The 27374-nt window shown below is 36.3% G+C and overlaps 1 protein-coding gene across 1 annotated transcript in view; it reads right to left on the bottom strand.

Annotated features, from left to right (window-relative positions):
* CTNNA3 (catenin alpha 3) overlaps positions 1 to 27374 on the bottom strand; it is a 1693405-nt gene that overhangs the window by 1458745 nt on the left and 207286 nt on the right. The window lies entirely within an intron of this gene.

Raw genomic sequence — 27374 nt, 5'->3', positions numbered from 1 at the left:
GAAGAATCAATATCATGAAAATGGCCATACTGCCCAAAGTTATTTATAGATTCAATGCTGTTCCCATCAAGCTTCCATTGACTTTCTTCACAGATTTAGAAAAAAAACTACTTTCAATTTCACATGGAACCAAAAAAGAGCCCACATAGCCAAGAAAATCCTAAGCAAAAGAACAAAGCTGGAGGCATCACGCTGACTTCAAATTGTACTACAAGGCTACAGTAATCAAAACAGCATGGTACTGATACCAAAACAGATATACAGACCAATGGAACAGAACAGAGGCCTCAGAAATAACACCACACATCTACAACCATCCGATCTTTGACTAACCTGACAAAAACAAGAAATGGGGAAAGGATTCCCTATTTAATAAATGGTGCTGGGAAAACTGGCTAATCATATGTAGAAAGCTGAAACAGGATCCCTTCCTTACATCTTATACAAAAATTAACTCAAGATGGATTAAAGACTTAAATGTAAGACCTAATACCATAAAAACCCTAGAAGAAAACCTAGGCAATACCATTCAGGACACAGGCATGGGCAAAGACTTCACGACTGAAACACCAAAAGCAATGGCAACAAAAGCCAAAATAGACAAACGGGATCTAATTTAACTAAAGAGCTTCTGCACAGCAAAAGAAACTATCATCCGAGTGAACAGGCAACCTACAGAATGGGAGAAAAATTTTGCAATCTACCCATCTGACAAAGGGCTACTATCCAGAATCTACAAAGAACTTAACCAAATTTACAAGGAAAAAATAACCCCATCAAAAAGTGGGCAAAGGATATGAACAGACGCTTCTCAAAAGAAGACATCTATGCAACCAGCAGACACATGAAAAACTGCTCATCATCACTGGTCATCAGAGTAATGTAAATCAAAACCATGATGAGATACCATCTCACGCCAGTTAGAATGGCAATCATTAAAATGTCAGGAAACAGATGCTTGAGAGGATGTGGAGAATTAGGAACACTTTTACACTGTTGATGTGAGTATAAACTAGTTCATCTATTGTGGAAGACAGTGTGGCGATTCCTCAAGGATCTAGAACTAGAAATACCATTTGACCCAGCAATCCCATTACTGGGTACACCCAGAGGATTATAAATCATGCTACTATAAAGACACATGCATACATATGTTTATTGCAGCACTATTCACAATAGCAAAAACTTGGAACCAACCCAAATGTCCACCAATGATAGACTGGATTAAGAAAATGCGGCACATATACACTATGGAATACTGAGTTCGTGTCCTTTGCAGGGACATGGATGAAGCTGGAAACCATCATTCTAAGCAAACTACCAAAAGGACAGAAAACCAAACACCGCATGTTCTCACTCACAGGTGGGAGTTGAACAATGAGAACACATGGACACAAGGCGGGGAACATCACACACCGGGGCCTGTTGGGGTGTGGGGGACTGGAGGAGGAGAGCATTAGGAGAAATACCTAATGTAAATGACGAGTTTATGGGTGCAGCAAACCACCACGGCACATGTATACCTATGTAACAAATCTGTACGTTGTGCACATGTACCCTAGAACTTAAAGTATAAAAAATAAAATAAAATAAAATAAAATGAAGAAATTCACTGACATTCAAAAAAAAAAATAGACACATAGTCACCTGAGGTCAGGAATTTGAGAACAGCCTGGCCAACATGGTGAAACCCTGTCTCTACTAAAAATACAAAAGTTAGCCAGGAGTGGTGGCACATGCCTTCAATCCCAGCTACTCAGGAGGGTGAGGCAGGAAAATCGCTTGAACCCAGGAGGCGGAGTTTGCAGTGAGCCAGGATCTTGCCACTGCACTCCAGCCTGGGTGACAAGAGTGAAACTTCGTCCCCTCCTCCCCCAAAAAAAGACACATACATCAATGAGACAGAATAGAGAACAGAAATAAGGCTGCACACCTACAACCATCTGATCTTTGACAAAGTCGATGAAAACATACAATGGCGAAGAACTCTCTACTCTCTATTCAATAAATGATGCTGAGATAACTGGCTATCCATATGCAGAAGAATAAAACTGGACCCCGACCTCTAACTTTATACAAACATTAACTCAAGATGGATTAAACTATCCTCTAAAACTATGAGAAATAAATTTGTTGTTTAGGTTAAAATTTTTCATAAACAAAAAAAAAAGTGGATTGAGGACTTAAATGCAAAATCTAAAACTAATAAAATTCTAGAAGAAAAGCTAGGAAATACCATTTTAGACATCAGCCTTGGAAAAGAATTTATGGCTAAGTCCTGCAATTCCAACAAAAATGAAAAAGTGGGACCTAATTAAACTGAAGTGCTTCTGCAAGGCAAAAGAAACTATCAACAGAATAAAAAGACAACCTACAGAGTGGGTGATAATATTCACAAACTAGGTATCCAACGATGGTCTAATATCCAGACTCTATAAGGAACTTAAAAAATTCAACAAGCAAAAAACAAAAACCCCACTAAAAAGGGGACAAAGAACATTAACAGACACTTCTCAAAAGAAGACATACAAGTGGCCACCAAACATACGAAAAAAATATTCAACATCATTAATCAAAACCATGAGATACCATCTCGCACAAGTCAGAATGGCTATTAATAAAAAGTTAAAAAAATAACAGATGTTGATGAAGGCTACAGAGAAAAGTAAATGTCTATACACTGTTTATGGGAATGTAAATTAGTTTAGCCACTGTGAAACGCAGTTTGGAGATTTCTCAAAGTACTAAAAATAGAATTACCATTTGAACAGCAATCCCAATACTAGGGATATACCCAAAGGACAATTAATCATTCTACCAAAAAAGACACACACACCCAGATCTTCATCACAGCACTATTCACAATAGCAAAGACATGGAATCAACCTAGGTGCCCATCAAAAGTGAATTCGATAAAGAAAATGTGGTACATACACACCGTGGAATACAGCATGCCCATAAAAAAGAACGAAGTCATGTTTTTTGCAGCAATATGTCTGCAGCTAAAGGCCAATATCCTAAGTGGACTAATGCAGAAACAGAAAACCAAATACTGTATGTTCTCACTTATAAGTGGGAGCTAAACACTGGATACACATGAGCATAAAAATGCTGACAAGCGTGTGGAAAAGGGATAAGGGCATGTGGTGAAAACTAATCATTGGGTACTATGCTCAGTATGTGGGTGATAGGTTTAATTGTATCCCAAATCTCAGCATCACACAACACACCCTTGTAAAAAAAACCTGCACATGAACCCCTTGAATCTAAAATAGAAGTTGGTGGGAAAAGGGCTTACAGAGCTCCAAAAAAAAAAAAATGAATGAAAAAGTACACCACAGACTGGAAGAAAACATTCAAAAAATAAATGTCCCACAAAGGACTTATATCTAGAATATTTAAAGAAGTTTTACAGCTTGATAGAAGAACAAACAAAAGATCTCACCAAAGATCTTACAGGCATCTCACCAAAGAAGATACAGAGATGGGAAATAAGCATGTGAGAAGATGTTTAACATCATTAGTTATTAAGGAAATAGAAGTTAAAACCAAATTGAGATATTGCTACATGCTCACTAGAATGGCTGAAATTTAAAAGGCTGACCATAAAAAGACTATTGGGAAGGATGTGGACCACTGAAACTCTCATACACAGATAGTGGGAATGTAAAATGGTGCAACTACTTTGGAAAACAGTTTGGTGATTTCTTAAAAATGTAAACATATGTCTACCATGTGACTCAGCCACTGCACTCCTAGATATTTGCTCAAGATAAATCAAAATGCCTGTCTACACAAAGACTTAATACATGAATGTTCATGACAGTTGTACTTGTAATAGCCTAAAACTGGAAACAACCCAAGCATCTATCAGCAGGAAAATGGATAAACAAACAATGGTGTCCATACAATGGAATACTATTTCACAACATTTAAAACTATTGATAAACACAACAAGGATGAATCTCAAAATAATTATGCTCAGTGAAAAAAAGCTACACAAAAAGAGCACACGTTATATGATTCCTTGTCTATAAAATTCTAGAAATGTAAATTAATCTACAGTGACATAAAGCAGATCAGTGGTTACTGGTGGAGGGGAGGAAGAGAGACACAGGAGGGAGAAAAGGGAAAGATTGCAAAGGGGCAAGAGAAAACTTTAGGGAGAGATTGGTACATTTACTATCTTGACTATGGTGATGGTTTCACCATCGACATATTTCAAAACTTATCAAATTGTACACTTAAAATGTATGCACTCTACTTTAGGGGCTGAGGCAGGGGGATCTTTTGAACCTAAAAGCTAGAAGGTAGCCTGGCCAACACAGCAAAACCCTGTCATTAAAATATGCATTGTATAATGCATTACATATATTAAACCTTGATAAATCTATTTTTAAAGCCTTAGTAATTAAAGTAGCGATGCTGTAAGATGAATAGGAAGAATTAAAAATCCAAAAATAGATCCAAATACATAAAAGAATGTATTCTGTGAAAAAAGTGACATCTCAAACAAGTTAGGAGACTTGCTAGCCAAGACTTGCTGTTGGAAAAACTGGATAAACATCCAGAAAAAATTAAATAAGATTGAATTCATACCTCACATTATATCATTATATTCCAGATGCATATATTCTAAATAGATCAAAGATTTGCTTGTAGAAAGTGCAACCATGTGTTAATTCCTTTTTAACCTTGTGCCTGGGAGCTAACTATGACTGAGTCAACAAAAGAAAAAAATCTATAAATCTGACAAAAATTAAAATCTTCTCCATGGTGAAAATACACCATAAGCAAATTCAAAAGACAATAATCTGGAAAAAGAATAATTGCAAGTCATATTACAAAGACTTAATCTAGTCAGTATTTTAAAAGCTCCTAAAAATCAGTAAGCAAAAGAAGTCCAATAACTCAAAAGAAAATGGGTAAAGAATGTGAAAAGATATGCATATGTACAGATAAAGACGCTTAGCCTTTCTAATAAAAAATGCAAATTAAAATCACACTAGATAATATCTTTTGCCTATCAGCTTAGAAAAACAACCAAAGTTAAAGACACTGTTGGTTAGGCTTCAGCATGCAGGTATTCTCACACACCATGAGACTGTAAATCAGTACCACCATTTTGAAGGACACTTTGGCAGTATCTGTACAAATTACAAATGCATATGCCCTTTAACTCCAAAGTTTCACCTCTGAGAATTTATCCTACAAATAACACATGCATGCCTATGAAGTTGTATATATGCATGTGTAGGTATGTATACATACATATGTGTAGGTATGTATATATGCGTATATATGTATGTGTGTGTATATATATAGTTATTACATTGTTCTGTGTAATGGCAAAAGATTGAAAATCATTAAAATGTCTAGCAAAAAAGGACTGCTCAAACAAATTTTAGTACATCTATATAATTGAATACTATGAAGCTGTTACAAAAAGTAAGGCAGATCTCTACATACTGACGTGGAAAGATCTCCACTTGTTAAGTGAAAAAGATCTCCCACAATGTTAAGTGAAAAAAGCAAGCTACATAGGAGCTGTATAGTTGTTACTTTTCTGTAAAATGATGGGATAATAAGAATCGATATTTATGTTTTCTTCTATATATAGTCTCTGGAAAGATACATAGGAAACACATAACTGTGATTACCCTGATGGATGGGTGGGGTTGTATAGATGAAGGCAGAGAAGTCAAGGGAAACGTCACTGTGTATTGCATATAATTTTTCTGATCTGTTTATATACCTGTCTCTCCCCAGAAAACTATATGCTATGCCCCATGGGGTCAGTTACCTAGCTGTAATGTTTAATGTAATGTTTATGTTTATCTCCAGTGCCTCAGATGGTTCCTAGCAAATAGTAGAACTTTTGTAAAACTTATTTTTGTTGATAGATGTGCACATTTTAAAAATTTGAGACCACTGTAGTAAATTATGTCTAGATTTCCTTACAGCTCTAGAGTAGGTTTCAGCAAAATTTTTCCATAAAGAGCCAGATACTAAATATTTTAAGGTTTGTTGGCCATATGGTCTCTGTCACAATTACTCAACTCTGCTTTTATGGCACAAAATCAGCCACAGGCAATAAGTAAACAAGTGGGTGTGACTGTGTTCTAATAAAATATTATTTATAACAGGTAGCCGATCAGATTTGGTCCCAGGGCTGTAGTTTGCCCAACTCTGTTCTAGAATTTTGTTTCTCTGATTATCCATCAGTTGAACCTTGAAAGGTATGTAAGATTTCCATCTTTCAAAATAAAAAATTGAATAAATGAATGAACAAATGAATAAGTAAATATTAACCAACTTTTCCATAAGGAAGAGTTATTCATATTCTTATTCATCAGATCTTATTCATCAGATTTACTTCTTTTATATTGGGCTATATGATACTATATCTGTAATGAGATTTTTTGCTTTAAATCTACTGTATTTTATTTTAATTTATTAATTTATTATTTTTATTGGTACATATTAGGTGTACATATTTATGGGGTACATGAGATATTTTGTTACAGGTAAATAATGTCTAGTGAGGTGACTTTTGAACAGGGACTTGAAGGAAGTAAAGCAGCAACCTATATGGTTAGCAAAGGGAAGAGGGCCTCAGGGAGAAGAAACAGTCAACATAAGCTACTTGAAGAGAAAATTTGCTTGGCTTGTCTTAAAATTATTTTTAATAATTTCATTAAAGCAAAAAATTCTACATTATAGAACACCAAATATACAACTTATTTAGTTTAATACACAAATATATATCTCTTAAGAACACAACTCCGAAATGTAAATAAATAGTTGTGAGACTAATCATTTAATGATACAACTCCAGGAAGCACACAGCCCTAAGACAAGTTTGACACCGACATACTAAAAGTTGAAGATACTACTTATTATCATGCCCAAATTATTAAAATTATTTTAGTGTATGCTTGGTCCTGCCATGATCGTGAGAAGAGCACAGAGACATCAGAGGATCTAGTTTCTTATCCTAACTCTACCACTAACTAGCCATGTGACAAGTTTTTAATGGTAAACACAGGAGTTGAACTAGATAATACCTACTCTTCCTATACTAATATTCAGCAATATCTGGATACATTTTTGGGTATCACAATGAGTAGAGGGCAGGGATGCTCTTAAAATCCTGCATGGGCCGGGTGCGGTGGCTCACGTCTGTAACTCCAGCACTTTGGGAAGCTGAGGTGGATGGGACCTGAGGTCAGGAGTTCGAGACCAGCCTAGCCAACATGGCAAAACCCTGTCTCTACTAAAAATACAAAAAAAAATTAGCCTAGCTGGGTGTGATGGCATGTTACTGCAATCCCAGCTACTCGGGAGGCTGAGACACAAGAATCACTTGAACCCAGGAGGCAGAAGTTGCAGTGAGCTGACAGCACTCCAGCCTGGGCAATAGAGCAAGACTCCATTTCAGAAAAAAAAAAAAAAAAAAAAAACCTGCAATGCGGAGGACATCTCCCCCAATAATTATTCAACACCAAATGTCAATAGTGCCAAGGTTGAGAAACCCTGTCCTAATGAAAAGGATACTTCTCTACTTCATTGAAGGTGGTCAATGACTATCATATATTAATTAGGAACCCTTTTGGCTAACAAAACCTGAAATAAACAGTAGTTTATTTTTCTGAAAACAAATTCATAAGGGTGGCTGCCAACAACAGAACAGCTTCAAGAACTCATAGGCTAACCCCCAAAGTGATGATATTAGAAAGTGGGACCTTTTGGGAGGTGATTGGTTCAGAAAGGTGGAACCCTTAAATAGGATCAGTGCTCTTAATAAAAGAGGCCAAAGGGAACCCATTTACCTTCTACCATGAGAGAACAGAGCAAGAAGGCACTGTCTGTGAGAAAGTGGGCCCTCACCAGCTGCCAAATATACCAGTGCCTTGATCTTAAACTTCCCAGACTCCAGAACCTTGAAAAATAAACTCCAGTTGTTTATAAGCTACCTAGTTTGTGGCATTTTGTTACAGCAGACCAAATGGACTAAGACAAGGAGAAAGCGGTAGCACTAAACACATCTACGTCTTTTATCAGGGAAGCAAAATCTAACACCTTAGTGGACAGAACTACCTTCAAGGGAGGTGAAGAAAGTCACTTAGCCCTCACTGCCTGCAAGGGAGGCTGGGCTAGTAAACACTTAGCTTTCTTAGACTTTATAGTGGAGTCTGGCAAAAGAGGAGGGGATTGGAAATTGGTCTTAGGTTAATCAGTTAATACAGCCTAACTTATAAGTCAATATCCTCTCACATGAATTAAGATGAATACTAAATAATAAATAATTCCTCATCAAACAGTTGATTTCTGGGATTTCCTCCTTGGTAGAGATGAAAAAATAGGTGCATAAGGACTACAAATCTAATTCATACAGCTCACAGATGCCAACATCATTTAAAAAGTGGTGCTTTCTTCTTTAATTGGCCCACTGTTCACACATTCAGCTTTATGTTATGCTATGGTTAGATATTAAGTTAGGATGTAAACAAAAGAAACTAGTAAGCCAAGTATCCCTCTTTCATAGCAGAGTGAGAGACAAACTAAAAAGCTATCAACCAGAGACTAACATCGTGAAAAATCTTAGAAACCCTCTTAAGGGAACTCTTGGAAAAGTAGTTTAATTACAGAGAACAATCTCAATTGCTGGCAGAAAAAGCCATTCCTAACTAACCTGCCAGGGCACTTCAGAGATATTACAGCCTTGATATGAGAAATTCAATATATGTCAAAGCTCAAAGATATATGATAGAGCTCATAGCTATGATGCCTTTGAATCTGCTCAGAGCCATCCAAGCAAGTGGTATAAATTCAAGATTATTTGAATTATATTTAAAATGAAAAAGGCATGTTTGTATTCCAGTGCACAGATAAAAGTGCTCTCTTCCTCTAGGGATGAATATATCCTAACCAGTCTAACATACTTTAGTTTGGATTTCTGTTTGGTACAGTAACAATGTAGACCCTGCTAAACTTTATGTAAGCCCCAGTAGATGTAATACATTCAGATTTTCAAACGGACCTAAAAAGATTTAACCTCTGAGATTGCCACTAAAAAGAAAACCTTCTGTACTAGGAGGTAGAACGTGTATGTAGCAGCATTAGGGAGAAGAAAGAAGATGTATATTAAGGAGAGAATGAGAAGTCAACAATAGGAAAATTTGTCAGAATAAGTTAAGAGTTGGGACTAGTTGAAATCTCCTAGGTCTTTTGAGTTTAGTATTTCCTTCTCTAGAGGGAAATTCTATGAAGTATTTTCTATTATAAACTTGAATTTTCATCATAATACTTTCCAAATAAAATTTCTTTTAGACTAACATTCTACAACTGATTTAAAGTACAGGGTCTGGAAAATTGGGGATAAATTGTTTTAAAATTTTGCAGGTTGCTGAATTCTGAGATGTTTTGTTCTAACTATTCTTTCTCTATAAAAGAGCTTATTTTAAAATTTTCGTTGACACATAATAATTATATGTATTTATGGAGTACATAGTGATGTTTCAATGCATATAAATGTATGGTGATCAGATCAGGGTAATTAGCATATCTATCATCTAAAACACTTGTCATTTCTTTGTGTTGGGAACATTCAGTATCTTCCTTCTAGGAATTTGAAACTACATAATATATTATTGTTAATTATAGTCATCCTAAGTGCTAGAGAACACCAGAATATATTCCTCCTATCTTGCTGTATTTTTTTTAAGAGACAGTCTTGCTCTGTCACCCAGGCTGGAATAGTGTTACAATCGTAGCTCACTGCAGCCTTGAACTCCTAGGCTCAAGCCACCCCCACACTTCAGCCTCCCAAGTAACTGGGACTACAGGCACATGCCACAAAACAAGGCTTCTAACTTTAATTTTGTACCCTTTAACAAATCTATATCGCCTTCTTCCCCCTACCCTTCTCAGACCCTAGTGTCCTATGTTCTACTTTTTACTTTTTTTATGTTTTAATGTTTTGTATAATTATAGTGATATTTGTTCCAAACCCCAAACCGGACACTTAATATAACAAAAGATTTTAAACATTTTGAGAATTTTAAAATTTTAACTTGTTATTTTGAAATAACTTTAGACTTACAAAAGAGTTGTCATAATGATACAGAGAGTTTCTGTATATCTATTACCCAGCTTTCTCAAATGTTAACATCTCTAATGTTAACATCCTACATAACCAGGTACGGTTATCAAAACTAAGAAAAGAATATTTGTATATAACACTATTAACAAGTGTCAGATTTTATTAGAGTTCTACCATTCTTTTCTTAATGGATGTCCTTATTCCGTTTGAGGGTCCAATCAAAGATGTTATGAAACATTTTGTGGTCATGTTCTTTTGTCTCCTCAGATCTGTGACAGTGTCTGTCTTTCCTTTTCTTTCATAACCTTGACATGTTTGGAACGTCCCTCATCCACATATGACTGAGAACATGCAGTTTTTAACTGTCTGTTCCTGACTTATTTCACTTAACAGTGTCCTCCAGTTCCAACCGTGTTGCCGCGAATGACACGATTTCATTCTTTTTATGGCTAAATAGTGTTAATGGAATATATACACAATGGTGTATATATACCACATTTTTTATTTAATAGATCATTTTATGCCCTTCAGAATTTATTTTGTTGCTACCATAATAAGTAACATATAAGGGCAATTCCACTGAAGCATTTTGGACTTTGGCTAGGTAACTGAACAATTATGGGATACATGTCAAATAATGGGCACTTGATACATCTCTGTTGCCATTTGCCATTTTCAATTGTCATTTGTCTACATTAACAAATGCAGAGCTTCTTCACTGTATTTATGTACCTAACTGCATCAACCATTTAAAAGGTATCCAAAAACCTATGTCTAGGAATTCTAAACACAAGATTTCACCTTTTGTGGAAAATACTACATATGTCTTAAAATATTTGTCTGTTTAAAACATAATATTACATTATTATAAAGTCGTCATGAGCATAATTCTGTCTTTTATTTTTTAATACTCATCCGAAGACTCATCCGAAGTGAAAATAGCATAGAAGTAGGAGTCAGGATGCCTGTGTTTCAGCTCTAGTCCCCAGCTTGGACAAGTCTCTTAAAATCCTTAAGCCTCAGATTCATCTTCTACAAAACGAAGATGATATAACTTCCTTGCCTAGTTCACAGGGCAACTGTGATCATTATATGCTATGATCCTTATGAAAGGGTTTATACATTGAAAGGCATTATACAAAGATATTATTAATATAGCTAAATACAAACAAGAATATGGCATACAACCTTGGTAGGGAAAATGGACTAAAAACATATTTAGAAAGTATCATGCAGACATGAACATCACATTGCTTTTCCCAAAGGGAAAGCAAACAAGATCATATTTTAAAGGCTCTTGGTAATTTTTTAAATAGGATCAATAGGTGACAGGCCCACACTTAATACAAGCCATCTGATCTAGAATAGGAAACCCAAGACTTTAGAGTACAATGAGGTGAAAATCCTAAACCACGAGTAGAGCATAGAATTAGTCTGGAGAGCAAACAGAACACTTACAGTAGGGGCATTATGCCTGTCATCAAACTAACCTAATTTCTATGTAAGGCAATGTTCTTTGTATTTTGCTGAAGATAAAATAAGAGAAATCTGAGAGATCTTAGAAACTAATTTTTGAAAGATTATATTTTCATTCAAAATGGATCAGATAAAGTTCTAAAGTCTAAGAAGATCTAAGGTACAATGTGAGCAATATGAAATTTTTCATTCCACTTAGAAATTCTGAAAAGAGAGAACATACTATAACCAATGGACTGGGAATGAAAATTCAAGTAAAACCTTTTCATGAAAGATTATTCAATAATTAAAAGAATATGCCTGGAGATTAACTGTAATCTTCCAAGAGGCAGAGCTGCATAGGTGACTCCTTTTACGGACTGTGTATAAAAGTTAATTCAACAAATATGCATTGAGTTAGTACCTAAAATATCATAGGTGACAGGGAGGAAAGAGTATGTGGCATGACCTGTACTCATGAAAGACTAAAGGATCAACATCTTTTACAACTAAGAGAAAGTTTGATATACTCAACTATCTAAATGAATGGCACATATGCTATATCCACAGATGCTTCCACATTTGCTAATGAGTACTAAGGGCAAAAAGGGAAGACGAAAACAGTAGGAATAGAAAAGAAGGATTTCATGAAGAAGTGGAAGCCAGAGACTGGTCTTAGAGAACTGATATGATTTGAGTAAGGGAGAAAGCAACTACTGTAAATGAAGCAAATTCCTCATTTGCAATCTTGGAAGGAAATCTTTAAGAAGTTACTTTTGTCTTCATTATTCTTTTTCACTTTGTAACTTTTTAGTGACTAAAATAGGTTAGCAGGGGGCACTACGAGAAATATAATACCATGAATTAGAATCCTAAAACCTCAAGGGCTTCAGGTTTTATAACAAATAAACATATAAAAAATTTATTTATAACAAATGTAACATATTACCCTGAACTCAAGCTCCATTACCACAGTCCTGATAACTGTCTCTCTGCTGATTGAGTAGCTCCTTGAACCAAGAGCTCACCATTTTATGAAACAATTCCCTTCCCTGTTTCAGAATAGTCTACAGATATGAACTGAAAATCTCTAAAGTATTTTAAGTACACAAATCAATATTCCAATTTGCTGGCCATAAAAACACTTAAAAGTCAAGGGGAAACATCTGCATAATAAAATTAGACTTTCATATAATTTTTAGGTTTCAAAATGAAACAGTGTGTAAGGAGACTAAAACCTAGACTTTCCTAAGGCCACAAAGCAATTTAGTGGTAACAACATGCTCTATAAATTCAATCTTCTTAACATCTTTCCAGTATGTGTTACTGTCCCACATATTCTAATTCAAAAGACTCTATTTTGTGTTCCATATCAAGAACTACATGCTCTGCTCCACAGCCTTCTGAAAATGAAAAAAGAAGTTTAATAATCTATTCAGATGTCTTTCCCTTCCTTCATGCATTGTAATTATTTCCAATGAAGCAAAGTCAAAAGTTATTGTATGCAGCTCTAAAAATTTACAGAGGTTAACTGGAAGATCTGACACAAAGCTTGAGCTAAATATACCACCCTCTCCTCACACCACCACCCTCCCCTGACCCTCTTTCATATAAAAAACAGTACATTTTAACTTCAAAGAAGTTCCTGTTATCTACGTACTCTCCACCCATGGAAATTACATACACAACATACTTACAGTCTACAGATACTCCATTTCTATATAGGCACTTTCAAAGGAGGAACTCAGGCATTAAGTTCTTTCTAGAAGTGAAAATGCTCACTCACAAATAGCACCGCCAACCCTTTCTGACAGGTGGAGCCCTGTCTATCAATCGTTGCCCTGCTGCCTTGCTTTTTCTTTCTTTCTTTTCCAGTCTGGTGTGATCAACTGAAACAATATCACTATCCAGCTGTGAGTATATTCATTTTACTTATATGTACATTGGAAGTTCTTTGGTGACTAATACTTAAAATTATTATATCAGTTTACTTAAACTATGTTCAATGAAAAATAGATAATCAAAAGATTTTTTCCACAGAAGCTGTTTGACTAACAGTTTATGAGAATTCAGTGTTAGTTTCTTTCATTCTAACTTTTTAATTATTTTAAACTAAACATAGTTAAGAAATGGAGGTTTCTGTCAGCTATCCAAGTCTCTCAAGTTTTCCAGGATGTTTTGTCTACTGAATTCTTGAAATGTCTACTAAGAACAGTGCAATAATTTCCATAAGCAAAGGATCCCTACCAGTACAGAACCCAAAGCACTAAGCCCTTCTAAGCCACAGCAGTCGCATGGCACACTAAAGAAAAAATTTTTTTAAATTATATTCATTTTATCAATTTATAATTTATCCTATCAATTTTCAAAAACCTTTAAAACAATGTAGGATAAATACATATATAAAATAAGTAGAATTAAAATCAACTAAAAATCAACTAACAAAGGTGCATGTGATAGAAATTATATTAGAAAAATTGTGTTTGTAGGAACTACTAAAATTAAGGTTTCATTAATTGTTATGATCTTCTTGACAACATGGCTCTCATCATTGCTATAAGTGGACCCACTTGTTTCTTACTATATATACATTTATACATTTATGTGTATATGCCTCCCTGTGTTAGTCCATTTGCATTGTTATAAAGGAAATAACCTGAGGCTGGGTAATTCATAAAGAAAAGAGGTTTCTTTGACTCATGGTTTATTTGGCTCATTTTGTAGGGCTCCTGGTGGGGCCCAGGAAGCTTTTACCCATAGCAGAAGATAAAGGGGGAGCCAGCATATCACATGATGAAAGCGGGAACAAGAGAGAGGAGGGGGTGCCAGGCTTTCTTAGTCAGATTTCACGTAAACTCATACAGTAAGAATTCTTTCATTACCACAAAGACTGTATCAAGCCATTCATGAGCGATCAGTCCCCATGTCCCAAACACCCACCACTAGGCCCACCTCCAACATTGGAGGTCACAGTTCAACATGGGATTTTGAAGGCGCAAAACATCCAAACTACATCACTCCGTAAGTTGTTAGTGCAGTGTTTATCAAAGGCATGACTTAATGTAAGTCTCGGAATTGTATTCATTACTTAGTTTTAATGTTACATATTATACATATTATGTAATATCTATTAATAAATTCCCATTAAAAAATAAGAACAATTAACTGTTAATGTACTAGGTGATTTGTTTAAAATAAGTTTCTAAGCAGGAAGTATAATGTTCTCATTCATCTATTATTCATTTATTCAACAGAAAGTTGAAAAAGCCACAGGACCTACCCCGTGGCAAGCAATGTGAACAAGCCATTACATGCATTATGCTATTTAATCTTCACAACAGTCTTGGCAAGAAAGTATTGCCATACCCATTTTACAGCTGAGGAAACTAAAGCTCAGAAAGATTAGAATATACCAGTAAGTAGTTGAGTTGGGACTTGAATTCATTTGCCTAGTTGCATATCAAGATTTCCACCACTACATAATGTAGTCTCACAACAAGTACTAACTTATCATTTATGTGGTACCAAAGACCAACTTAAAATGTAGTGTAGACTCAGAGTCACGACTAGAATGTGGTCCTTGATTTTTAAGGTGTTTACACTCCACTTTACCTCACTAACCTAACTAGAGCTATGCTAGGCATATCTTGGAGTTCAATGACTAGTTAACAATAAATTTAAATATAGAATGAGTCAGTAAATATATGTTGAGTTTCTATTATACGGCAGCTGCATGCAGAACATTGTATATGACGAATAAGGTGAAAATAACCCACTTCTAACATTAAACAGTGAAGTTTATTAGAATCTGTGATGTAGGTAACATAGAAGTAAAAATAATCTGTATTTGTTTTTTAACTTTTTCCTTCAGACTACTGAGGAAATTATGTTCCACCTAATATCAAACCAGCTTTCTTGATATATTTTCTAAGCCAGAGTTATTGCTCTTATACTAAGGGCCACTAACAGGTTCCTTACCATTTACACCATTAGATTGTATAGCATTAAGATAAATGTACACTAGTGTAAGAAACATGGCTGTTTTGCTCCTTATCATTATTTATATATGTATATATCACCTTGTGCCAGAAAGGATATAAAGTATTTTATAAGGATATATAAAATACAAATTAGCATAAATTTAAAGTTGGTTAAAAAAAAAAAGGTAAAGACAACGTAAGGTCGCTATAGATCACTGTGGTGGCCACACATTTGGCTCCTTTCTTTCTAGCAACCTACCTGAAATAAGAAAACTTATCACTTATTGAATTTACAATTCCAAAGGTATTTTTCTCGTTGCTTAAGGAATATATGATATCCTTAGAATTAAGATGTTTTAATTTCTCTAAAACCTCTTTTAAAAATATGTGACCTAATAAACAACTATTGTCATGCTTCACCCACTAAATATATGCATTATCTTCATAGACATGGTTTTTCTTGTTCCAGGAGTAAAAGAAAAGGTACTGAGTTATATGTTTGCATTCTTCTGGATTCCCACTACTTACACACACTCCACCCACTAAAATAACAGATTCTTGTTTGTTTGATGAATTCCCAGGTCTTCTTCCATTGTGCAGGCTCAAAGTTCCAGGGGAGCAGAAAACTGAAACCGGTCCCTAAGGCTAAGTGGAACTGTTTAATGAAACTCTGAGCCAGTGAAGAAAGGGGAGAAATATAGGAAGCCCGTATGAAAAAGCTTTCTGAGAGCTTAGAAATAGAGCATGGAATGAGAGGAAGAAATTAGGCAGCTGCTACATATAGGATATTATAAAAATAATGAGAGAATGAGGAAAAAATATTTAAGAAAGCCTAACTGAGTATTATGCAATTATTCCCCTTTGCCTATTTGATAAGAAAAGTGGTAAAGATTTGGATTTCTTTTCAATTATTTTGATGCTACTTTCTTGCTTCTTTCAATGTGAATGCCACCAAAAAAGGCCTATTTTGATAAGAAAAAGTGGTAAAGATTTGAATTTATTTTCAATTATTTAACACGCTACTTTGTTGCTTCTTTCAACGTGAATGCTACCAAAAAAGGGACATGAGATGGCTTACTTTAGGGAGCTTAGAGTCTAACGACCTCAATATAGAATAATGGCATCCCAGGGCCTCCTGAGGCTCCAGCCATCTGCACACTGTCTCACAGTGGTTGACAAGGGACTTCTCCTTCTGTCCAGAATTCACTTATGCAAAAATGGGACTTTTTAATTTTTTCAAACCTCACAAGTTTTCTTTCAGAAACTAGAAAAAACATAATAAGGAAACTTGAACCAAAAAGAATACTTCTACCAAATATAGTTTTTGAGGTGCCCTTAATTTCTATTGAGACCCAGAATCTTTCAGTGGTCATACGTTCGTCAAACTAATGGTTTTCAGCCTTCTTCACAAACTCTAATAAAGTTTGCACCATTGTTACCTTTGATTGTAAAAATATCTATATGTGTATAGTTAAAAACACTAGTTTGAAGGAAGAAGGATTCATATATAAGGGAATTACCCAACTCTTCACCCTTTTTTTTCTCTTCCCTACTTTATTCTACTAAACCAAGGCTGCACGTGAAACTTGAGCATTCTGAGCACAAAGCAACAGCACTACCAGAGCAAGACAGCTGTGTCCAGGAACTACATTCCTACAGAGGGTTTGGCAACCAGTGTGGTCCCACAGTGCCTGGTGGGGATATACCCTGAAGGATCTCAAAAAAAAAAAAAAAAAAAAACAAAAAAAACTGGGGAGTGTTGGAGGACAGCAGAAGTTTCACAGTCATGCAAGTGGAAGCTACCAGCCTGTGCACAGGGGCTTTAATATCAATGTGAACTCCTGGGCACATACAGTGCAGTAAAGAGACATTTAACTAATATACAAAATGGAAATACCATCACCTTATATGCTTATGTCTCTACATTGTTTTGAGCATCTAAAAATGAAATGCATAAAAAGGCACTCAGAAACTATAATGTACAATATAAGTATATGGCAATATTCTAACTTCCAAATAAAATTTACTCATAAGTTGGGTATAAGGTTAGAACCTGATTCTGAATTCTTTACATTGCCATGCACCTAGGGAATGTGCTTCTAAAAATATGTAATAATTTATTTGGATAGTTCAATGAAAGCATAAGGAGTTCTTACTTTTTATAATTACACATTGAATTTCATCTCATTTATTTACATTCAGTCCTGTTTTCAACTACTTGGAATTCTTCTGAGTAGAAATTTTTCTTTATAAACACCTTACACGACTCACAGGTCTCAGGCTACTTACCTCCTCCACGTCATGTCCTTCTGCCCTCTAACATACCACATACCACCCTTCCTACCCTCTCTTCAGATGGTAAAATGGGCCTTTCTCATATTCTTTTACTTAAGATCTGACTTCAACACTTGTTGGAACTGAGTTGAAAGCCTTCATTAAACATCAGCAGAAAAAAAGACCGTGACAATAGATCCTAGGGTTAAGTGAACAAAAGGGAAAGAAAAACAGAGCATTGAGGAAGATCATCTTAAAGGAAAAAGATAGAAAAAAGTCTTATACTTTAATCCCAATGGCCTTTGTACATGTTTTGAGAATAGTGCCAGAACACGAAAAATGAGGAATATCATTTACTTATGACTAAAATACTGAGAATAATAAAGGTAGGAAATAGTGTCTGTCATTTAATGATTACACGACTTATAATAACCTTAAGAAAGTTGGCCATGTACATTAACATGAGTTCCACATAATGTCAATAACAAAGCAAACCACAAGTTCCTTTTTGGCTAATTCAAGTCTGACCAAAAGCATGTGAAAGCATGTACAATTCTCACAAAAGTTAAGTATTTGTTCAGACCTCATTCCAAAACCTCCATCCTACCTTCCTATCCTTCTTTAAATCATCTAAAGTTCTGATCTGTAACAAGAAGCCCGTTAGTTAAATCAGCATGGGAAGTGGGCAATGCTGTAAAACAGCAGCTGACATCAGTATTGTAAAACACATAAAATCTTTCATAAAATGAAAGATAGCACAGCTATAAGAGGCATACTTGCTTTGAAATACCCCTTAAGAATCTTAACACTATATAGTACCTGCCTCAGAGTTACCTTTTTACAAAGAAAGAGTAATTCTCCAAAATCTTAAAACATTTCTGCACAATACTGGCTAAGGTCATTCTGATCCAGTATGACACAGCCAGATGTTGCATTATAATACCTGTATTAGAATGACAATTCACACCTCCAGGATGTTAGTAAAATACCAATCTGATTACTAATTCAAACAAAAATACAGGGAGGGAACATTAAGTATCCATTAAAAAATTGTTTACAGCAACTGTAGTTCTTCAGGTCATTTTTACAGAAAGCCTATCCCCTGGGCCAATGTATTTGTGGCATTTTTTTTATTACTACATAGCTCAAAAGTGCCTTTCATGCTCAGCAGGCACATCATAGGCAAAGAACTGATAAATTGAAAAGCTATCATAAGAATATAAATCAAAAATTCTATAAAATTTGGCTTATATGCCCAAAGATGGCAAAAACATGATATATTGCATCAGTTATTCACCATCAACAAAAGAAACATTGAAAGCATCGTATTTTATGCCTGATTTTACACTTGCAGATTTTTCCCCACCAAATTTATCTTAAATAATTCTTACATACACTTCCTCCTCGAATATATTTTATTGGCTTTCACTTAAACATGAAAAAAATTATAGCAGTTTCTCTACACATCTAATCAACTTGTTTCAGTAAAAACCATAACCAATTAAAATTTATTCTCAAAAATACAAATCTAATTCTTAACCATAGGCTAATGATGCTTAAAAGAATTGCTTTGCAGCTTGACCAGCAGATGGGACATCACTTTAGACTGCAACACAAGGAGAAACTGATGAGAAAAATCTAAGAGACTTTCTGTTAGGAGAAAAACTGTAAGGGACACCACAGGAAGGAGCCATTTATAATCATTTTCTCCTCCACATAATTTAAAGCTGTGGGCCAGGAGCCAAATGATGGCAAGGAACACACCTCCCACCAAGCAAGAATTAAGATAACCAGCTCTAATATAAGCAACACAAAACTAATTATTCTCATAAATTCCCTTCACAGTGTTAACACAAAACATCAACACTATGGTGCTGACAGCAGCAGGCAGGGAAGTGGTAGAAAATTTAGATCCAGCACTTCCCTTTAAACTTAGATTAGTATATCATAGCAATATCTATATTGGAAAAGTGCAAAAGAACTAGACAGAACCATAATGGAACAAATTTCAGAATGTGAATAGTAGGAAACATTTTCAGATTATAACAACATATATTCTAAATGATGACATTATATGACAACAATAGTTAAGATTTTGAACATTTCCATTAATCCCACTATCCAATTTAATCCCCCAACAACCTATGTGGATAGAATTATATCCTTATTTTACAAACAAGAAAGTAGAGGCTTTCAGGGTGACCTCAAGGCAACAACTAGTTTAATGGCAAAGCCACAAGTCTTGGCTTCCATTTCAGAGCTCTTTTCAATATATTAAGCTGCCTATATATGTATATTTTTTAGTATTATTAACAGTAAATATTAAATTAACATTTAAAAATATCACTTTAAATGTATGTTTGTAAAATAAAAGCAGAGTATATTTTAAAGAAAGATCATTGAAAATTTTAAATGACATAAAAATTTCTTTAGATGATTACTGTAGCCAAAAACAAATAATCACAAAACTATCTGAAGCCAAATAACAACATCAACTTGTAAACATCAGTTATTCAGAAAGGAAACAGAATATATCCTAGGAAGACACAAAGTTGAAACTCAATATCAATCTAGAAAAATAGGATTATATGTTTAAACTTATAATTTATTTGATGATGACACTATAAAAAAGAACATTCAAATAAAATATTAAATAAGATGCTTCTGACATTTGACTAAATTCAATAGATATTATCATTATTAACATGGTATTATCATCAAAATTATTATCATATTGGTAAAATTATCATTCCAGCTATATAACTTGATCATGTTTTATTACAATCGTCAAAATCAATGTACAAATGACCACTGAACGACACAGGAGTTAGTTGTGTCAAACCCCACACAGATTTTCCACTGCATATAACTTTCAACTTACCCAAAATTTAACAGGAATGTCTACTGTTGATCAGAAGCCTTACCAATAACATAAACAATTAACAAACATTTTGTATGTTGTAAAGCAAGCTAAAGAAAAGAAAATGTTGTTAAAACAATCATAAAAAAGAGAAAATATATTTATTATTCGATATGGTTTGGCTCTGTCCCCACCCAAATCTCATCTTGAATTGTAGTTCCCATAATCCCCACGTGTCATGCGGGTACCTGGTGGGAGGTAATTGAATCATGTGGGTGGTTACCCCCACACTGTTGTTCTCATCATAGTAAGTGAGTTCTCATGAGATCTGTTGGTTTTATAAGGGACTTTTCCCCTTTTGCTTGGCACTCCTCCTTCCTGTCACCACGTGAAGAAGGACCTATTTGCTTCCCCTTCTGCCATGATTGTAAGTTTCCTGAGGCTTTCCAGCCATGCTGAACTGTGAGTCAATTAAGCCTCTTTCCTTTATAAATTACCCAGTCTCAGGTATGTCTTTATTAGCAGCATGAGAACAGAACGAATACACTATTCATTAAGTGGAAGTGGATCACCATGAAGGCCTTCATCCTTCTTGTCTTCACACTGAGTAGGCTGAGGAGGAGGAGAAAGAGAAACGGTGGGTCTTGCTGTCTCAGTGGGGGCAGAGCCAGAAGAGATGGAGGAGGTGGAAAGGGAGGCAAGAGAGACAGGCACCCTCCATGTAACTTTTATTTTTTAAAATCTACATATAAATGGACCTGCACAGTTCAAATCCTTGTTGTTCAAGGGTCAACTATAAATGAATTTGTTAGAGTGACAGACAAGTACCACCTTTGCTCAAATTTTAAAATCAATATTATTAATTTTATAGCAGTTTATCAGCACTTTTTCATTAAATGAATCAATATACAATTGTCACATTAAATCCCCTAGACTCTGATCAAAATTGTAAATCATTTCATTAGCAATCAAATAGAATTTGCAGTTTTTGGCTAAGGCATTGAAAACACTCCACGCTGTGTCCCATCCTAACTCTTTCAACACTGTTTTCTATCATATAATCCAAATATACTGGACATTTTATGCTTTCTCACTTTTACAATGTCTCCCAAGGTTTCTTCCAGGTAGAACACCCTCCATTTCTCCTTGTTAAAATAATACCTGATCTTCACCACCCAACTCACATCCTATGTCCTTAGTTCAGACTCCCCTGATCTTGTCAACTGTTGGAGACCTTTTCCTCCATTAGGGCACTTACCAAAGTTTGTCTTACATTTCCGATAATTTTCATAAGTCTCAAATAAATATAAGCATTATGGTAACCAAGACTGTTTTAAACTTTTGTATTTTCCAATATACTTTAGTACCATAGATCAAGTACACATTCCTGAATTCTGCATCTACTACATAGTCAGAAAAAGTGGAAGAATTTCTACAGTTATATTTTAATTACAATCTTTTAAATCACAGAAACTCTTGAATACATATAACAAAACCTTCAAGATGCCAATAAGAATTTTACTCTGTTGTAAGTGCTTGTCATTTGTAATTATATTGTTCCCACATCTAACAATCTATCACACATAAACATGAAAAAGTACCATGACAAAGTATAACAAATGATTCTCCAATATTTTGAATAGATTTACTTTTAAATAAATGTTACAAATGTATTATGAAATAAGAAATAAGCTTACAAATACATTTATTTTAACATCTTGTGTTGATTATGAGAAGAATAAAAATGAGCAATTCACGGGAAAATAATTTCAGATAGATCTTGTCTCCCTACAAATGGGCATCCTGATGTTCACTCTGGAATAAATACTTTAGGAAAAACATGATATTGAGATCATACCCCTTTGTTTGGTTATCAAAGGCTTATTTTTCATGTGGAAAACTTTTAAGTGCTAACAAATAATCCACTACAAACCACATAATTTTTGAAAATAACCCCCAAATTATATACACAAACAAGTAAATGTTAGTGAATGTATGCAATTGCTATTGGCAGTTATTAGATCCTAATTACTTTTCAAAAGTGGAATTAATAATATATAATTTAATGTCTTACAGGATATTAAAAGATGTAATTTTATCGGACTTTGCTTCTAATACACTAAATCATATAGGCTAAATTTAAAACCATTTAGAAAAGAATATTAGAATTAAATTACAGAGAAGTTTACAACTAAATTAAGAAACTCTATCAGTTAAAAATATTTGCTGTCATCCTCAGATGTGAGTGCTTATCTAATAATATGATCCTGGACTAAGTATTGTGTATACTTCAGATATAAAATTTTCATATAGGCTATTTCTAGGCAAATACAAAAAAGTAAACAAAAACAAAACAAAAAAATACTGATGACTAGTGGTCACATCAAAATAATGCCATCATAAAAGTGTCCCTTTTCCCCCTCCACCTCCCACCACATGAGGACAGCAACAGGGTATCAGCTTGGAAGCAAAAGCAGCCCTCACAAGATCACACCTGTCAGCGCCTTGATCTTGAACTCCTGAGCCTCCAGGACTATGAGGAATAAATTTCTGCTCTTTAAAAACCACCCAGTTTCAGCATACTGAAAATGCAAAACTTGACATACTTTTAAAATATAGATTGGGACTAGATACATCAGAAATTGCCACTCCCACAGAAAGAGACCACAATTTCATATATACCAACATAATTTGAACAAATCTTCAGAGAGAAACTACCAAGTGTGGATGGAGAAAAGATGCAGTCCCAGAAACTGAAGAGGAAGGAAGTTAGGACCCAATGTGGGGTGCCTGAATGCTAAGGCTGAGTTCCAAACTAGAAAGGTAGCTGGGGAAGGGGATTGGTCCAGTAAGGGTATGGGTTATTTCCATACCAGACCTCTCCCTAAGGGAGCCCCGTGGCCCCAAAGACCTAATAACAACAACAACAAAATTGAAGGGACAGTGCTAGCGATTGGATGTGGCCCCCAAGGTCCACAATCAGACCTGATAAGGGAGTCATCTATTTCCCCCTCCCACTGCAGAACACAGCTGCAAATGTTAACATACACAAAGGAACCACAAGGCTGAGTAGGAGCCTATCTACTGCCCATTGCTCTCAAGCACCATCTACTAGATTGTAGCCCAAACTACAACACCAAAAATCACTTTACTAATCCTGCCTTTGCAAAACCAAGAGCAAGAATTCCACAACAAAGACACTGTACAGAGCCTTAGTCCTCTAAAAATGTTCAGAAACAAAGCCAACGAAGTACACTCAACTTACACCACAATTAAAAGAATACCATCCCTCCCAGGTGAGAAACAATCAGCATAAGAACTCTGGCAATTCAAAAAGCCACACTGCCCCCTTACCTCCAAATGAGCCCACTAGCTCCCCAGAAATGTTTCTTAACCAGTCTGAATTATCTGAAATGACAGACATAGAATTCAAAATATGGATGGCAAAGAAGCTCATTGAGATCGAGAAGAAAGTCGAAACTCAATCCAAGGAATCCAAGCAATCCAGTAAAACAATTCAAGGGCTGAAAAGTGAAATTCTCACTTAAAGAGAGACAAAAACTTAATTTCTTGAGCTGAAAATTTTACTACAAAAATTACATAATATAATTGGAAGTATTAACAGCAGAAGAGACCAAACTGAGGAAAGAATCTGAGAGCTCAAAGAGCAATTCTTTCAATTAACACAGTCAGATAAAAATACAGAAAAGAGAATTGAGAAAGATGAACAGCAGAGAGTGGGCCGAGACATCCAATTAGAAGCAGCTATGGTGCATGGCACTCAAAGAGGAAGAAAAGCAGTGAATACTTATAGCACCTTTAACTGAAATATCCAGGTATTCGCACTGGGACTGATCAGGGAAACAACACAATCCACAGAACAGAGAAAAGCAGGGCAGGGTGACAGCCCACCTGGAAGTGACACAAAGCCAAGGGAACCCTCCACCCCAGCCAAGGGAAGTGGTGACTGAATGTGCCACCCAGGGAAATCACGTTTCTCCCATGGATCTTTGCAACCCTCAGATCAGGCAATCCCCTCATAAACCCACTCCACCAGGACCTTGGATCCAACACATAGAGCTGTGTGGAGTCTCAGCAGAGCAGCCACTCAGGTATGCACAGAGACCCAGGAGATTTACATACCCCTGCTACAGGATCCCCAGCAAAGGTGACTATAACTCACTCAAGGTGGGAGGTCCATACAAACCCCTAGAAAGGGGACAGAATCCAGGGAGCTGAACAGCGTCCATCTACAGGCCCCACTTCCAAGGCACTTCACAAGACCCACTGGCTTGGAATTCCAGTCAGCCACCAGCAACAGGGTAGTGCCTGCCTGAAATGGAATAGAGCTGCCAGGGAAAGGGGCGGGCTGCAACCTTTGTTATTTGGACAACTCAGCCATTCAAGTCTGTTAGCTTCGGAGAGTCCAAACAGTCCAGACAAGAAAGGGACCCCCAGTACAGCACAGCTGCTTTATGAAAATGTGACCAGACTACTTCTTTAAGTGGGACCCCAATCCATTCCTCCTCACTGGGCAGGACTTCCCAGTGGGGACCTCCAGCCACCTCCGCCCATATTCTAAGAAAGAGCTCTGATCTCTCCCCAGGCTGGAGTGCCCAGTGAGGAGGGGTGGGCTGCCAACTTTGCTGTTTGGGTGACTTGGCCATTCCAGCCTGTAGGCTTTGGAAAGTCCAAGCCAATAGGGCAGAAGTGGATCCCCAGCAATGCATGGCTGTTTTGTCAAGGTGTGGCCAGACTGTTTCTTTAAATGGGACCCCAATCCATTCCTCCTTGCTGGTCAGGTCCTCCCAACCAAGGCCTCCAACCACCCCACCCATGTTCTATAGCTGACAGAGTTCTAATTTCTCCCTGTGATGGAGTGCCCAGGGGGCCAGGTGGGCTGCCACCTTTGCTGTTTGGGCATCTCACCCAGTCCAGTCTATGGGCCTTGGAAAGCCCAAACCTATATGGGGGTAAAGGGAACCCAAACGCAGCATAGCTGCTCTACAAAAATGCAGGAAGGCTGCTTAAGGAGGTACCTGATCCCATTCCTCCTGACTAGGTGAGACCTCCAAAACAGGGTTTCCAGCCACATCCTGCAGGCACATTCAGGCTGGCAACAGGTCAGTACTTCTCTGGGATAGAGCTCTGAGAGGAAGGGGCAGGCTGCCATCTTTGCTGTTTTGCAGCCTTCACTGGTAATACCTCCAGGTACTGAAAAAACTGAGGTGACTAGGGTCTGAAGCAGCTGCCCAGCAAACCACAGCAGCCCTACAGAAAAGTGGTCAGATTGTTCAAAGAAAAAACAAGCAAAACAACAAGAACAACAACAACAAAAACCCATCCAAAGGTCAACAACCTCAAAGATCAAAAGTAGATAAGTCAACAAAGATGAGAAAGAATCAGCACAAAAACACTGAAAACTCAAAATCCAGTGGGCTCCCTTTCTGCTAAATGACCGTAACACCTCTCCAGCAGGGGTTTAGAACTGGTCTGAGGCTGAGATGGCTAAATGACAGAAATAGGCTTTTGAATGTGGATTTAAAAAATGAATTTCACTGAGCTAAAGGAGCACTTTGCAACCCAATGTAAGGAAGCTAAGAATCATGATAAAACAATGCAGGAGCTGACAGGCAAAATAGCCAGTATAGAGAGGAATATAACCAACCTGATAGAGCTGCAAAAAACACTGCAAGAACTTCACAATGCAATTACAAATACTAATAGTAGAATAGGCCAAGCAGAGGAAAGAATCTCAGAGCTTGAAGACTGTCATTCTGAAATAACACAGGCAGACAGAAATAGAGAAAAAGAATGAAAAGGAAAAAAAAAAAAAAAAAACCTTGGAAAAATATGGAATTATGTAAAGAGACTGAATCTATGACTGATTGGGGTACCTGAAAAAGATGAGGAGAATGGAACCATTTTGGAAAACATAATTCAGGATATCATCCAGGAGAACTTCCCCAATCTACCTACAGAGACCAACATTCAAATTCAGAAAATGCAGAGAACAAGATACTTGTAAGATACTCCACAAGAAGAGCATTCCCAACACATGTCCAGATCCTCCAAGGTCAAAATGAAATAAAAAATGTTAAAGGCCACTGGAAAGAAAGGCCAGGCCACCTACAAAGGGAAGCCCATTGGGCTAACAGTGGACCTCTCAGCAGAAACCATGCAAGCCAGAAGAGATTGGGGGCCATAGTCAACATTTTTAAAGAAAAGAAATTCCAGTGCAGAATTACATATCTTGCCAAATTAAGCTTCATAAGAGAAGAAATAAGATCCTTTTCAGACAAGCAAATCCTGAGGGAATTTGTTACCACCAGACCTACTTTATAAAAGCTCCTGAAGGAAGCACTAAATATAAAAGGAAAACTGTTGCCAGCCTCTACAAAATACACTGAAGTACACAGACCAGTGACATTATAAAGCAACTACATAAACAAGTCTGCAAAATAACCAGCTAGCATCATGATCACGGGATCAAATCCATACATAACAGTATTAACCTTAAATGTCCCAATTAAAAGACACAGAGTGGGCCAGGCGTGGTGGCTCAAGCCTGTAATCCCAGCACTTTGGGAGGCCAAGACAGGCAGATCACGAGGTCAGGAAATCGACCATCCTGGCTAACACGGTGAAACCCCGTCTCTACTAAAAAATACAAAAAACTAGCCAGGCGAGGTGGCGGGCC

The sequence above is a fragment of the Rhinopithecus bieti genome, unplaced genomic scaffold (assembly GCF_001698545.2).
Source record: "Rhinopithecus bieti isolate Rb0 unplaced genomic scaffold, ASM169854v2 scaffold_8307, whole genome shotgun sequence".
NCBI lineage: Eukaryota > Metazoa > Chordata > Mammalia > Primates > Cercopithecidae > Rhinopithecus > Rhinopithecus bieti.
The sequence above is the reverse complement of the archived record's forward strand: the minus strand, read 5'-3'. Positions and strand labels throughout refer to the sequence as shown.